At 38.9% G+C, this 13,252-nt stretch overlaps 1 long non-coding RNA gene across 1 annotated transcript; it reads left to right on the top strand.

The window, feature by feature from the left end:
• Positions 1-5,518: 5,518 nt before the first annotated feature.
• Positions 5,519-11,677, top strand: LOC135315353 (uncharacterized). The gene is made up of 3 exons (XR_010374810.1): positions 5,519-10,561; positions 11,129-11,197; positions 11,473-11,677. It is a non-coding gene; the product is annotated as an uncharacterized LOC135315353 (long non-coding RNA).
• The last annotated feature ends 1,575 nt before the right edge of the window (positions 11,678-13,252 follow it).

Genomic DNA, 13,252 nt, shown 5'->3' with positions numbered 1-13,252 from the left:
CTCCCTTCTCTATGCCTGCATCTTTAACAGTGGCCAAAGTGAAAACACTGCAGACTATTTGTTAAGAAAACACTGAGTTAAAGCCTGTACATTGGTGGGGTGGTGGTTTGGGGTTTTTTTAATTGCTTTTTGGGGCGGGGGGAAATGTGGTAAGGTGTGGAGGAGGGAAAAGTTGGTTAAAAGTGATTAGACATCTGGAGGTACTTTAGAATAAAGCTGCAGTTCATACAATACTTACCAGGCTTACTTTTTCCCCACTGAACATAAAAGCTGATGTTGGCAGAAATCCAAAGAGTATAACTGGGGAGAAATACTCAATTCTTAGCTTTCGGAAACATGCAGCAGATTTAAAAAAGAAATTTTTTTTTTTTTTTAAATAAAGGAGGAAAAAAGAGTGCTCAGCCAGAATTAAAAAAAAACAAAACCAAAACCAAACAAAATCAACCTAGGTCCATGAACAATTAACAAATTGATCTTGGACCCTTACGTGTGTGTGGTGTGAGTGCACACACTTGTGTGTGTTTGTGTGTGTGCATTTGCTTTGCTTTATTTCTTTGGGGGTTTTGGCTATTTAGCTCCTAATTTTTTTCCAGGCTGCCTGATTTTCCTTAGTCCTCTGGCTGTGGACTTTCTCATTAGCCTTGAGCTGTTTTGGAAAACAGATAACCAAAACAGATACTGAGTCCATTTTTCAGTCCCTATCTTCTTCCTCCTTTTCTTCCTCCTTCTTCTCCCCACCTTTTAATTCCTTTCTCATTCTCTGGGTTCATAAATCCCTGGAACTATAGATATATATATATAAAGATAAGCCTCCTTTTTTAAAAACAAAAAGTGAAACGTTTACAGTTGAAGAATAATCTTGTGAAAATAGGGTTTGTTTGGAGGGGGGTTGTGTGTGTGCAATGCTGCTGTTTTCTGGATACTTCAATGGAGCATGTCCCATGTACCCTTTGAGGCTCTGCACTGCCCACCTCTGTGGCCCTTCCTCACCTCTCTGCTGCTCTGCTGTTTTATCTTCACTTGGACCTTAAACACAACTCACGGACACTATGCAGAGAGTCTTCAAGAGGCAATAAACAGAACAGTATTAACCTGCTTTATGGAGGTTTGATCATGCTTCTTTGTACAGTTTGGTTTTTTTTTTATTTTAAAAGGAATGTAATAAAATGGCTTTTTTTTTGTAGAATTAAATATTATTATTAAAATCAAGTGAAAGGTTGACTGTTGGTGTTAAGCAGGAGAGCGGACCATCTGGTCCAGCAACGAAAGGAGCTTCAGCAGTAAAGGTATTTTCAAATCTTTATTCCTGACCCTTCAAGCACACAGGTTATACCTGAAGAATAGACAGGTCTTAAACTTCCATGAAGAGCTGCAGACCACAGAGTGTGAAAGAAACCTAATTTTCTAGTCACTGAGCTGTAAACTGTCGTTTCCAGAGGCTCTTCTCCCCCTGTTTATCTAAGGGGAATTTGGGTGCTGGTGTTTGGGGTTTTGGTTTTGGTTGGGTTCCCCCCACCCACCACCTTTTCCTTGTTACTGGTAGGTGCCTGCACTTCTTGAGAGGCTGATAGGGTCAATCCTTCCCTTTTCAGCTGTGGCACACATTGAGCACATGTGGAATAACAGCAGGGAGTAAACATGTGCTAGTTGGTATAGTGGGACTCCTGTATTTCTACTGCAGGAAACATCTTCTAGAGGAAAGAGCTGGTAACTGAACATTCTGGACTGTTTTTTGAGTCTCCATAGTATCACCCTTTTAGAATGCCCAGCTTATGCCTCACAGTAGTAAAATTTGTGAAGCAAACATAATATATTCGAAAGACAAAGAGTGGATTGAGAGATTTACAGTTTGGCTTCCTTAGGATAAGATGCTCCTCTGTGGTTGGTACATCCATTGCTAGGTTGGAGATAAGTCTATGCATAGTGGTCAAGGAGGGAGGCAGGATTTGAAACATCATGTACATTTGTGTGGACATCGGGTATTCATGCTACGTGAAAACCTCGCTTGAGCATTTATTGGTACAAATGGGGACACTTTTCTTGTTTATTTACTCTCTACTTATCCATTGTTCCTGAAATAGTGAAATGTATAGAATGGGCTGGGGGTGTGAGGGGGTGTGTCTTGTGTTTATTTAAAGGAAAAAAACCATCAACAAATCTAGCCTGTGGTAATCAGGCAGTGTTTCCCATTGAAGGTGAACTTTACAGATGTCAGCTTTGTACACTGTATTTCCTTCAGTCCCCTATGCTGAAAAACACATGCTAAGCTTTCATACAGTTGCACTAACACTACCTCCATATGTGGGTTTGGAAGCATGTGCTGAAAAAAGGTCAATGTAGTGCTGGGTTACAACAGTGCCAATACAGCTGATGGTAATAGAACTATTTTTGTTATTTCTATGTTTGAAAGAGCCAGTTAGAACTCTTGTTTGCAAGAATAAGATTCTTAAACCACATCTGATGAAATTTTGTTCTTTGTAACACTGGAGATTTTATTCTGTTCAGTTCACCATGTTTATAATTGATGTCCTACTATGTCAATATATGGATTGTATCTTAAGCCTTGTATTTAATGCTTTAATGTGTTTTATAAAATCTTTTATTGGAATGTTACAACACCTCATCCGTAACACAATGTCAATGCTTGATGCATATGTGGACTGTTAACATTTTTGTTCTGAACTGATGGTCACTCTTGGAGCATTTTCTCCCACCTCGTGTGCTATCTTTCATGTGCAATACTTACTCAGGAAATAACCTCTGGAATATCTGTGTATGTCAGATGCAAAGGAGATACTTCTTCAGATGTTATACTGGACTTCAAAATCCAACAAATGAAACCAGTGATGTTTGCTAAATCTTTTCTCTTCCCCTTATTGTGAAATCTGTCAGTTAAATACATAAGGGACCTTGAGGGCTCAGAGAGACTTGGAAAACAAATTGCATGTACAGCATCTTTCTCATGGCTCACTCTTTTTGAGAAGGTTTATGGGCTTTATGGCTGGTGTGAGACACACGACCCACTCCTGTTCTCTCTATGGAATAGTAGGTGCTCAGACAGGTAACTTCTGTTGCTACTGCCTTTTTTAATTTTCAGTTTTTTCACTGTTCTAGGAATTGTTTTAACTGGAACACTGCAGGATTTATAAACCAGATGTTTGCTGTCTTCTGCTTTGTTTTGTTTCTTTAAGTCTTAAGCTTTGAGGGTGACTTTTGGAGCATTCTGATGGTGGATCTTAGCCTGCTGTTGGAAGTTCCAAACCTTTCATATTATCAATTTCAGTTGAAAAGTTTCTGTTTTGTTTATTTTTTCAAACTGATGACACAAACTAGATGCACAGATTTTGGGTGGGATTTGTTGCTCTGTTTTGTGTGACTTACTCTCATTTTTTTTACAGAAATGTGTTCTAACAGTTGACACTTTGTTACTGTTCTTTGCAAAACTTTTCAGGAGCCAAAAAAGTCAAACAATCCAGAGAAAACCTTCCCTTCTCCCCTTTCCGATGGCAAGAGTGAGAACTTATGAAAAGTCCTTGAGAATGTTCCTTCCTAAACTTTTCCCCCCAGTAATGCAAGCGGGTAAAATGGTAAACGCAGCAGTTTGGTGACATCCAAAACAGACCTGTTGTCAGGTAAATTGACTCCTTCTGCTCTTACTGTAACCTTCATAAGTTTGCTAACTTGTTTGCCTTCCTTTCTTCCCATCAGTTCACTTTGGTGAAACTTCTTGAATGATTTCTTTAACTGTGATATTTAGAGAAAATCCTACTTTTCTTCTTATTTCCCATCCTTATACATGTTGACCCTTAAGAAAGCTGTCATTGTCCTTTGCTTTACTCAGGTGAGACAAAAGTGAGTCTCCTTATGTAAGTATATGAGGGATAGTTTTATAATACATTGATTCCACCTCCTCTTTAACACTTCAAAGTAGTTTGCCTTCAGGTGTGCTATTTTAGCTTAGGTTTTTAAAAGATGCGATGCTTTCCATTTGCCAAGTGAACATAAAATATAACTGCATCAATTAGGAGTTGATAGGTATGAAAAACTAGTACTAAAAATGTTAAATCTATTAAAATACAACAGAGCCAGGATCCTGCAAAGAGTACAGACGGAAGAATGTGTGCTAAAGAAAAAGACTGTGGGGCTGATTATTTCTGTATGTGGAGGATGGGGTGACATATTTTATGTTGCCCTTACTGCTATATCTAAGTACTTGTGTACTTTATCCTTCTCTGGTACCTCCCTCCCTTAATCTCCAACTACTTAAAAGTGCTGGGAACTTAGTATTTTTTAACTTCATCGAAGGAGGAGAGTCTGTATTTTAGTCACGTAGGTAAATATCAGACAATAGGAATACCATTCAAAGTGGAAGAATATGAGCCTTCAGACAGGCTTTCAAGTTTTCTGATGCAGTATTTTATTTCCCATGACATCTGTAAAGAATTAGCACTTGGTTCAGACTTCTTTCTGTGTCGTTAATCTCTTCTATATTATAATAAAATAGTCTATTTTTCATATTCTCAATCTATATTTTCCTGAAACACAGCAAACTTATCAGCAGTACCATAAATTGCAGCTCAAGTTAAGGTGGGAGGGAATAATTTTAGAGCCAAATTTTGCTCTCAGTTACACTGAGATAAACCTGGAATTGCTCTGTGAAAGACAGTGGAGTGATACCCAATTTCACTGGTATAATTGAGTGTATAATTTGTGTCTTTAATTCTACTTGCAAGATAATTTCACAGACCTGTTATACTTATGTTTCCAATGCTTTTTCCTTTCAGACACACCCACTTCTTGCGTCTCAGCACTGGGCAGGCCTATTCCTTTATTTGTGTATATTTTTGTGCATCAGCTGCTATAGGACACGGGTGTTACACTTTCAGGCATGTGGTTGGGTGTCCTTTTGGGGGAGAGATTTGTGGGTTTGTAATAATGTCTAAAAAAATAATTTTCTCAAATTTGTTGAACAAATTCATGTTGGCTCAGAGTTTTGATCTCTAACCTGGTTTTATAGATATCACGTGAAGATTTTCTTGAAAGGCAGTACTGTAACTTTGCAGAGTCTGCAAATGATCTTTCATGGGTAGAGTTGATCCAAATTTACTGCATTCTGCAGAAGTTAATGTCTTAATATTTAATGTTGCTTGAAAGGTGGTTTTACAGATCATGCTCCTTCCTCTTTATGGAATGGCTTTCAAAGCCTTGTATTGATCTTGGTTGTGCCCAGTGCTTTGTGTAATGTATGGGGGAAATGTTTTAGAACTTGCATAAGGCATGACATCTTAGACAAAGGATGATGATTATGTGCGTGCTGAACAAGAACTTCTTCTGTATGCCCTTCTGCTGCAACAGAGTAATAAAACTGGTAGGTGGCAGCAGCAGCAGAAGAAACTCATGTGACTGTGACCTGAGAAACCTCCAGTACTGGGAGAAATGGATTGCAAAATATTAACTGAAGTAAGGGGGATGGAGGAGAGAGGCAGAGTCCCTGAACTGTCCCTTTGAATGGTGAGTCTAATTTACAGAATTCTAACCATGAAAAGATTAGCTGTAGTAAACACATTGATCTATCCGATTTGGTGTTTGGTTACCTGATGTCCTAATTCTGATCTTTGATTCAGCATTCCAGTTCCCCCACTGCCTTTATAATGGCTCAGTATATGCCTTAAAAATTTAACTTTATCAAAATTCCCACATCTTAGAGTATTGAAAAATAACTCTGGAAGGAATATATCTAGTATATCTATTTCTCTACCCCACTGGAAGATCAGTCATAGTTATGCTGTTGATGAAGTTTGTTTTAACCTGGTTTAAAAACCAAGGAATAGAAGACAAAGATTCTGCAGATTTATGGCTTTACCTTTGAAATTTTATTTTATGAAAGTAAAAAGCATCCTTACTGTCAGCCAGTAGTCAAGTTCATGGGCTCAGAGCCCATCTGCTTTTTTTGCGACTTCGTTTTTTGCCAATCTGCTATGTAATGCTACTTTTGGGGTGATTCTCATATGTACTTATCATACATATAGGTCTCTTTTTTAAATATTATTGAGTATTTTATCACAATGCTACTTGGTGATAACTGAAATTACATGTGTGTGCATATATATATATTTAACATTTCACATCAAATGTTGGTTCCTTTCAATCTAAAGCCTAGTATTCCTTGGAGAGTGAAGAACTTGCAGAATTGTCAACACACATCCTTTTTGTGCAAGGAGCATAGTTGACAAATGTATATAGCAAGCAACAAGCTTCATGCTGTACTAACACTCCAGTAACTCAGAATTTTCATGTGATAAGTGATGGTTACTTGAGGGTAAGGAACAGCAGCAGGGATTCACCTGTAACAAATAAATAGGTTTGGCATTAAGTCTAAATGGTATCCTCAAATCACTCTTAATTTTGTCTGGTAGGGTGCAATGGTGCATACTTACTCAAATGAATCTAGATTAATTTTTCAAAATTTTGGTATGAAGTTTCCTATATATAAAAAGCCTCTTTGAGATTTTCCCCTCTGTTTCTGAATCCTGGCCTTTTTTTTCATTAGTGTAGTCATATTAGTAAATCTGCACTGGTAAGTATAGAAGATAAATTACTTCCTAGGTTCATACCAGTCGTTAGCCCATTACAATATAATGGAAAGGATATAAGGACTTCTTTTAAATTGAGGTGCTCAAATGACTTTATGTAACACTTCAAACTTGTTTCTACATGATGTTAAAAGATTTTTATAGAAGAGGGAGATGAGATATTAATGCAGGGTCAAAGTAAAAGTGCAAAACATTCTTAGGCACCCAAACGTGATCAGTCCCAAACTTGGAAATACTAAGTAAAAGCTCTAAACCAGGAAAAGTAAAAAACCAGATCCATTATTCTCTCCTGTGAAGCCTATGTAGATACTAATTACTGTGTAATGGTATTTAGAGCAGCATATAGATTAAATCATAGTTGCCTTAGAACGCCATGCACTCTGCTTTGGAGAACACTGATCTAGATATCATCAAAGAATTATAGTTGCATACATCATTAGTATGTTTGATCGTAACAATATGTCCATTTTAAGTAAGTCTCCTACCAGAGATTAAAATGCTGACCTCTAGTAGGATGACTTTTCTTTCTGAAAAGAAAGTTAGAGGAGAGAACAGCAGGATATGGAAGTACTGACAAATGGTCTGGCATAGGGGATGTTTGAATCTGGATTGGTTGAAAATGCAGAGAAACTCATCCATGTGGATTGGGGAAAAAAGTTGTGGTCAGAATATGTATCAATATGCAGAAGACAGCAGTAGCTTTTGTACTTTCATAAATGCTTCTAGTTTCCTTACAGCTAACTATTAGTTGATAAATTCCAAATTCTGTTTTATGTTGTTATCTGGGGTATTCAGACTAAAATCAGGAACAATGCTTACACATGGGAACTAAGCTGGATCTGAGTTTTTTATATTCAGGCACCTAAATAGTGTCTGGTGCACATCAGATGCCACTTAGGACTATGGACGACTGGTGTGCTTTTCTCAGCAGCTTCTCACTTTCCATACAGCCTTTAAGTGTGTTATGTAGACCACAGGTTGGAAATCCCAGAACTGAGTTACTGCAAAGTGAAAGGAGATCAAATTTGCCAAGTGAAAAATATTTTGGACGGAGATTTGAAAGGAGTGTTGTTAAATATAACAGTGAGCAAAGCCTGTGTGTGAGATGAAGCTCATTGAGAAAGTTTTTTCAATCCAGGCAGGCTGGAGATGAGAAAGAGAGAAAGTGAATTCTGGTAGTAGAGGCAAAGGAGTCTGAAGTATATGTCAGTCTGTCAGCAGAGAGGAAGATGAGGCAGTAAAACAGCTTTTGCTGATCTTCAGCATTCCCAGCATATTGTTGTAAGGAGGAATCTTAACAGATTTCCTGTATACAATATATGCTAGGCATGCTAGCCTTTGGGAACTGGATATCAAGGAGGAGAGCTGAAAGTTGATATAGAGCCGTTGATATGGAAACTAGCTGTAGCGCTTGCCTGCTAGAATGATGGTCATGTGGATTAAAAATGTTACTGCAGTGAGTTTAGATTACAGTAATACCTGGGAGGAATGGTGGTCATCTGGCCCCAAACATGCGCTTATGCATTGGATTTGCATGGCAGGGGGGCTACAGGGGTGGCTTCTGTGAGAAGCTGCTGGAAGCTTCTCCCCATGTCTGATAGAGCCAATGCCAGCTGGCTCAAAGATAGACCTGCTGCTGGCCAAGGCTGAGCCAGTGGGCAACAGTAGTAGTGCCTATGGGCTAACATATTTAAGAAGGGGGGAAGAAAAAATCCCTGTGCAACTGCATCTGGAGAGAGGAGTGAAGATATGAGAGAAACAACTCTGTAGACACCAAAATCGGTGGAGAAGGAGGGGAAGAGGTGCTCCAGGCACCGGAGCTGCGATTCCCCTGCAGCTGCGGTGAAGACCATGGTGAGGCAGGCTGTCCCCCTGCAGCCCATGGAGGTTAACAGTGGAGCAGATACCTACCTGCAGCCTGTGGAGGACCCCGTGCCGGAGGAGGTGGATGCCCAAAAGAGGGTGTGACCCCATCACAGCACTGGGAAGCTCATGCTGGAGAAGGTTCCTGGCAGGACTTGTGACCCCATGGAGATAGGAGCCCAGGCTGGAGCAGGTTTTCTGGCAAGACTTGTGACCCTGTGGGGGACCCATGCTGTAGCAGTCAGTTCCTGAAGGACTGCACCCTGTGGAAAGGACCCATGCTGCAGCAGTTCATAAAGAACAGTAGCCTGTGGGAAGCACTAGCGTTGGAGAAGTTCATGGAGAACTGTCTTCTGTGAGAGGGACCCCACGCTGGAACAGGGGAAGCATGTATGGACATGTATTGACATGTGGCTGTCAATACAAAAGGGTTGGTTTTTTTTCTTCTACTAGATGTGACATAGCAAAGCATCCTGCTCTCTGCAACTTTGATGTGGTGGAGATTTGAAGAAGGCAGAATATTTTTTCATTCTTATAATAGATTTCCACAGGCAGGCAAGGCATGATATGTATGTGAAAGGAGAAATGGATAGGTTCCTCACGCTGACTGAAAAGCAGATTATGGATTGGGCTAGTACAAAAGTTAACATTTACATTGTACTTAGGGAAGGCATTTTCAGGGTATTTCTGTGTCCCTCTTTTGTTCCATTTAGAAAGAGTACAAGTGCTACTCAAATACACAGAGTCTGCATAGTAGTATGTCAGAGTATTAATCTCTGCCAAGCATGTGGAGGGGAAGGGCTCATAAAAGAATTATGTGAACTTCTGTGTGTCTGCTAAGTCTACGTTTTTTATTTGGAGGCAATTTACTATATGTAACTGCATATAGTACTCAGTGTAATAGATTTTTTTTTTTGTTTTTTAGAAGGAAAGAAGGAAATGTATTTGGGGAGTTAAATGTGTCGTTCTCTTGCCCATTCCTATAGGAAGCAGAATGGTTAAGGGAAGGCAGTCAAAAAATGCATAGGAACTACGCAAGTAATTATATCCAAAGCATAGTGTTGGTTGAGTACTCATTGATGTTGCTGAGGCGAAGGCTTTTTGGTCTATGTTTTAATAAGAAGAGACAAAGAAACATCTGAGAAAGGACTTTGAAAGTGTTGCATACATTGAAGTACATCTTCTGTTGCCATTTCTTTTTGCTTTCAGAACTTGATGTGCTTCTGTACATGTACCTTGATAAAAAAATATTGGCTGCTGAAATGTCTGTGTAGGGCTGAGGTCAGCTGAACAGGGAGAATAGGTGTGGAATGCTCTCTAACAGAGAATGGTCAGCTGTGCTAATCTGGGCCTTGACCAGATGATGACAGAGTTAGTCTAACAGATTTTGCTGGTCTGCATATTTTTATTGTGATATATGCAGTAGTAGCAGTAGTTTTTTGTCAAATAGTATCCTCTCTAGCTTTCACTAGAAAGTGCTGTTGCTTTTGGTCAACAGCGAATTTTTAATTTTCCCATATCATGTAATGCTTTGCATTTTCCCAAGTATAGGTACTGTATTATGTTAACTGTGGTTTAATGTAATATGATACAGTTTTCCAAATTGGGACTGAATTTTTGTCTTAGCCAAATTGCAATATAGTTCAGGTATTTTAATACAGGAATGGAAAAGAAATGGAGTTTTATTAAAGGTCATTGGATTTTTTTTCCAGTAAAGTATTGTAATCAAAAAACCCTAATTTATCACACTAATACATTTTCAGCAATATATGTTAATTTCCAGAATACATTGGGACAGGTTGTTTTGTACAAAATAGAATTGGTTGTTGGAGAGGGAGGAAAAATCCGTATTATATTAGCCAGTAACCCAATTGTTGCTACCTCTTTGGCCAGTCATGCATTTTTTCTATGCAGATTTCCTGTTTATGGTGGAAGCAGTGATACTACTGAGCTTCCTTGATGCTTAGTTTATCTGTGTCGTAAAATACTTACATTTTGGGGAGAAAGGAGCTGGAGAGGTGACAACTGTACACAGTGTTACGTGGACTAAACAGGAAGGTGCCCTGAAGCAGAGAGAGAAGACTAAGCAGTAGCTGTATACACAGGTATCTTTTCAACTCTGTCTTACCAATATAATGGGCAGTCAGGAGGCAAGATGACTGTTTAGGTTCTACCATGATGAGGAATGGGAATGTCACATTGACTGTTTGTGAAACTGGAAATATTTCATATCTGGTGTTTAAAAGAAGCGGGGGTGAACCCAAGGGGGTGCGTGTGGTTTCTGTTCCTCACTACTACTATGCAAAGGACTGTCTGCTAGTATTTTATTATTCTCTGGATTCTGTCTGTTCAGTGGTATTGTGTATTAAGCCTGAAACTCACATAGTACTGTATAAGTTTCAGGAGGAAATTTGATATGATTGTGTGTGTATTTTCCCATCCCTCTAACAAACACAAGGTCTACAGAAAGAACTTATGGTTACTCTCCCCACCCATCTTTACAGCAGTGTATGGGAGGAGCAGTGCAAATGTCCCTGCCTGAATGGAAATGTTTGTTTACTGGATGGCAAATACTGAAGCTTTATCAGTGAGAGAACTAGACAGAAAGAGGCTGTAGTTTGACTGTGCTAAACTTTTATACAATTTTTCCTCCACATGAAATATTTTTACAGGAGTGTAATGCTTGTGAAAGATCCTGGATCAACAGTTGCAGAGATTGAACTCCTCTACCCACAGGAAAGGTAACAGGAACTAGATTTTACCTTTAGAACACAGCCTTCACTGCATCTCACTGCTTGACCTGGAAGGGCCTTTTCCAAGGTTAGAAAAGGAGTTTGGTATCCATGGCTCAGTCCTTGGTGCATCTCTAATGCAGCTGTCAAGGAAGCCAGATAGATGCCTTTTTACAGAGGTTGCAGAGCTTTTTTTTTTTTTTTTAAATGATGTCTGCTTGAATTTCTGGTATTAATATATTGGGGAGGAAAAGACTAACTTCTTCAATGGTTTGTTTCTCTAGGTTTTTCTACACCAGCAGGAGGTCTTCCCTTCCATCTTATGGGGACACTTACCTCTTGATGATGCCCCCTTCACAATGAAGGGAAGAAAGGATGGACGAGCAGCAATGTGGAATGGGGTGATGTCCACACTTGGGTTTACAGTCATAATGAACACTGTCCTACTAACATGGAGAACTGAATAAAAGAGTTGTGAATTCTAAGTCATGAGACTGTGTGAGGTTCTTTTTGGTATCTTCTGCACCAGCTCCCCTTTCTTGAAAGAGCTGCCTAACTTCAGAAATCTGTTGATCTTGTAGCTTTGATACAACTAAGCCAGGAAAGTAAAGCCTATTGGATGTTCTTCCATCATATTAGCTTTTCTTTCCCCTCCAATCATTTAATTTCTAAGAGTTCTAAAATGCTTTATATTAACAGGAATAATTTTTCCAAATGCCATGGAAACCTCAGTATGAGGCCTCTGGTTTTCAGTCATGTTATGAGCTCACCTAAGTCACTGAGAATACAAGTCTCTTGAGTTTTGAAAGGAAATTCATACTACACTGATCATGTTATACTGATAGCTTTGGTGACTGCTAGAGAGTCACAGAACTGCAACTCTGTTAACCTGTGAAAGATTCTTTAAACTATTAGGTAATGTACCTTTGGATTTTGAGGCCACAGTGGCAGGGCTGGTTATAGACATGGTAATGTAAATTCTGACTATGTATTGTTTCTGAAGAGAGCTAATCTTTAAAACCATAGGTTATAGATCTTGCACATATCTCTCTTGTTGTTAGTGAAACACCATAAAGAGTTAGACATTTACTGATGCTATTTTTATAATGTGCCTACTTGAAATTTGTATTATAAAAGTGAAGCAAAAAAGGGAAGCCAGACACCGAATTAGTACATTATCAGTAAGCGCCTCTTAGTCTTGACAAGGTAGAATGTTGAGTTTCCTTGTAATCTTTTTCTTCTGTTCTTGAAATCGCGGCTAAATCTTTCAGAGGTAATAATGTATTATAAAGCTTGATGAAATTACATTTTATACTAAAGAATTGGTGAAATTGAAGTGGAAAATGGAGCCAAATGTTAAAACTTTAGCTAATTGGTGACTGCAAGAAGGAGCATAAGGAAATAAATGGGTAGTATCCTCTTGGACTTACAATCTAACTTAAAAATTTGTTCACGATTTAATCACACCAGGCTGAAAGCTAGCACAGTTTGGGTAAAAATTAGTATAATACACTTTGTGCAGAAAGTGCCCTTAGATTAGAAGATGAATGAAGGAATTGGTTTCAAGGTGCTCTTTAGGTCAAAAATTCAGCAATTGTTTTATTTTTACAAGCACTTAGATGACTATCATCTATACAATACACTGGTGGTTCAGTCATCGTAGCAATAAGAAAGGCAATTTAATGTTCAGATGTTTCTGGATAGGTATTCCAGTCAAAGAGGAGGAGAGAGATTCAATGCTATTGTGGAAGGTCAAGCTGAGACGTCACCTCTAATGCTGTAAACAATTCTGATGGCTCAGTTTTGAAATGGAATTCCTTGCACTGAGGTGTATCTTGTAGGATAATAGGTTCTCCCTTCCCATTCATATTATGACAGTACAGGAACTTGTTTTCGGAAACCTGCCAAAGAGCGAGGGCTCCTGCTGAAGAAGTTTCCCTGTGGTAGTATGGATACTTTAATTCCTGTTTTCTGTATGCTTGTTATAGATATTTACATGTCAGTGGAAACCAGGAGTGTGACTGGTACTCTGTCTGCAACTATGCCTTTCCTCAAATAGCTGCA

Source organism: Phalacrocorax carbo, chromosome 1 (genome assembly GCF_963921805.1).
Source record: "Phalacrocorax carbo chromosome 1, bPhaCar2.1, whole genome shotgun sequence".
NCBI classification, from domain to species: domain Eukaryota; kingdom Metazoa; phylum Chordata; class Aves; order Suliformes; family Phalacrocoracidae; genus Phalacrocorax; species Phalacrocorax carbo.
This window is presented reverse-complemented; position numbering and strand designations above follow the sequence as displayed.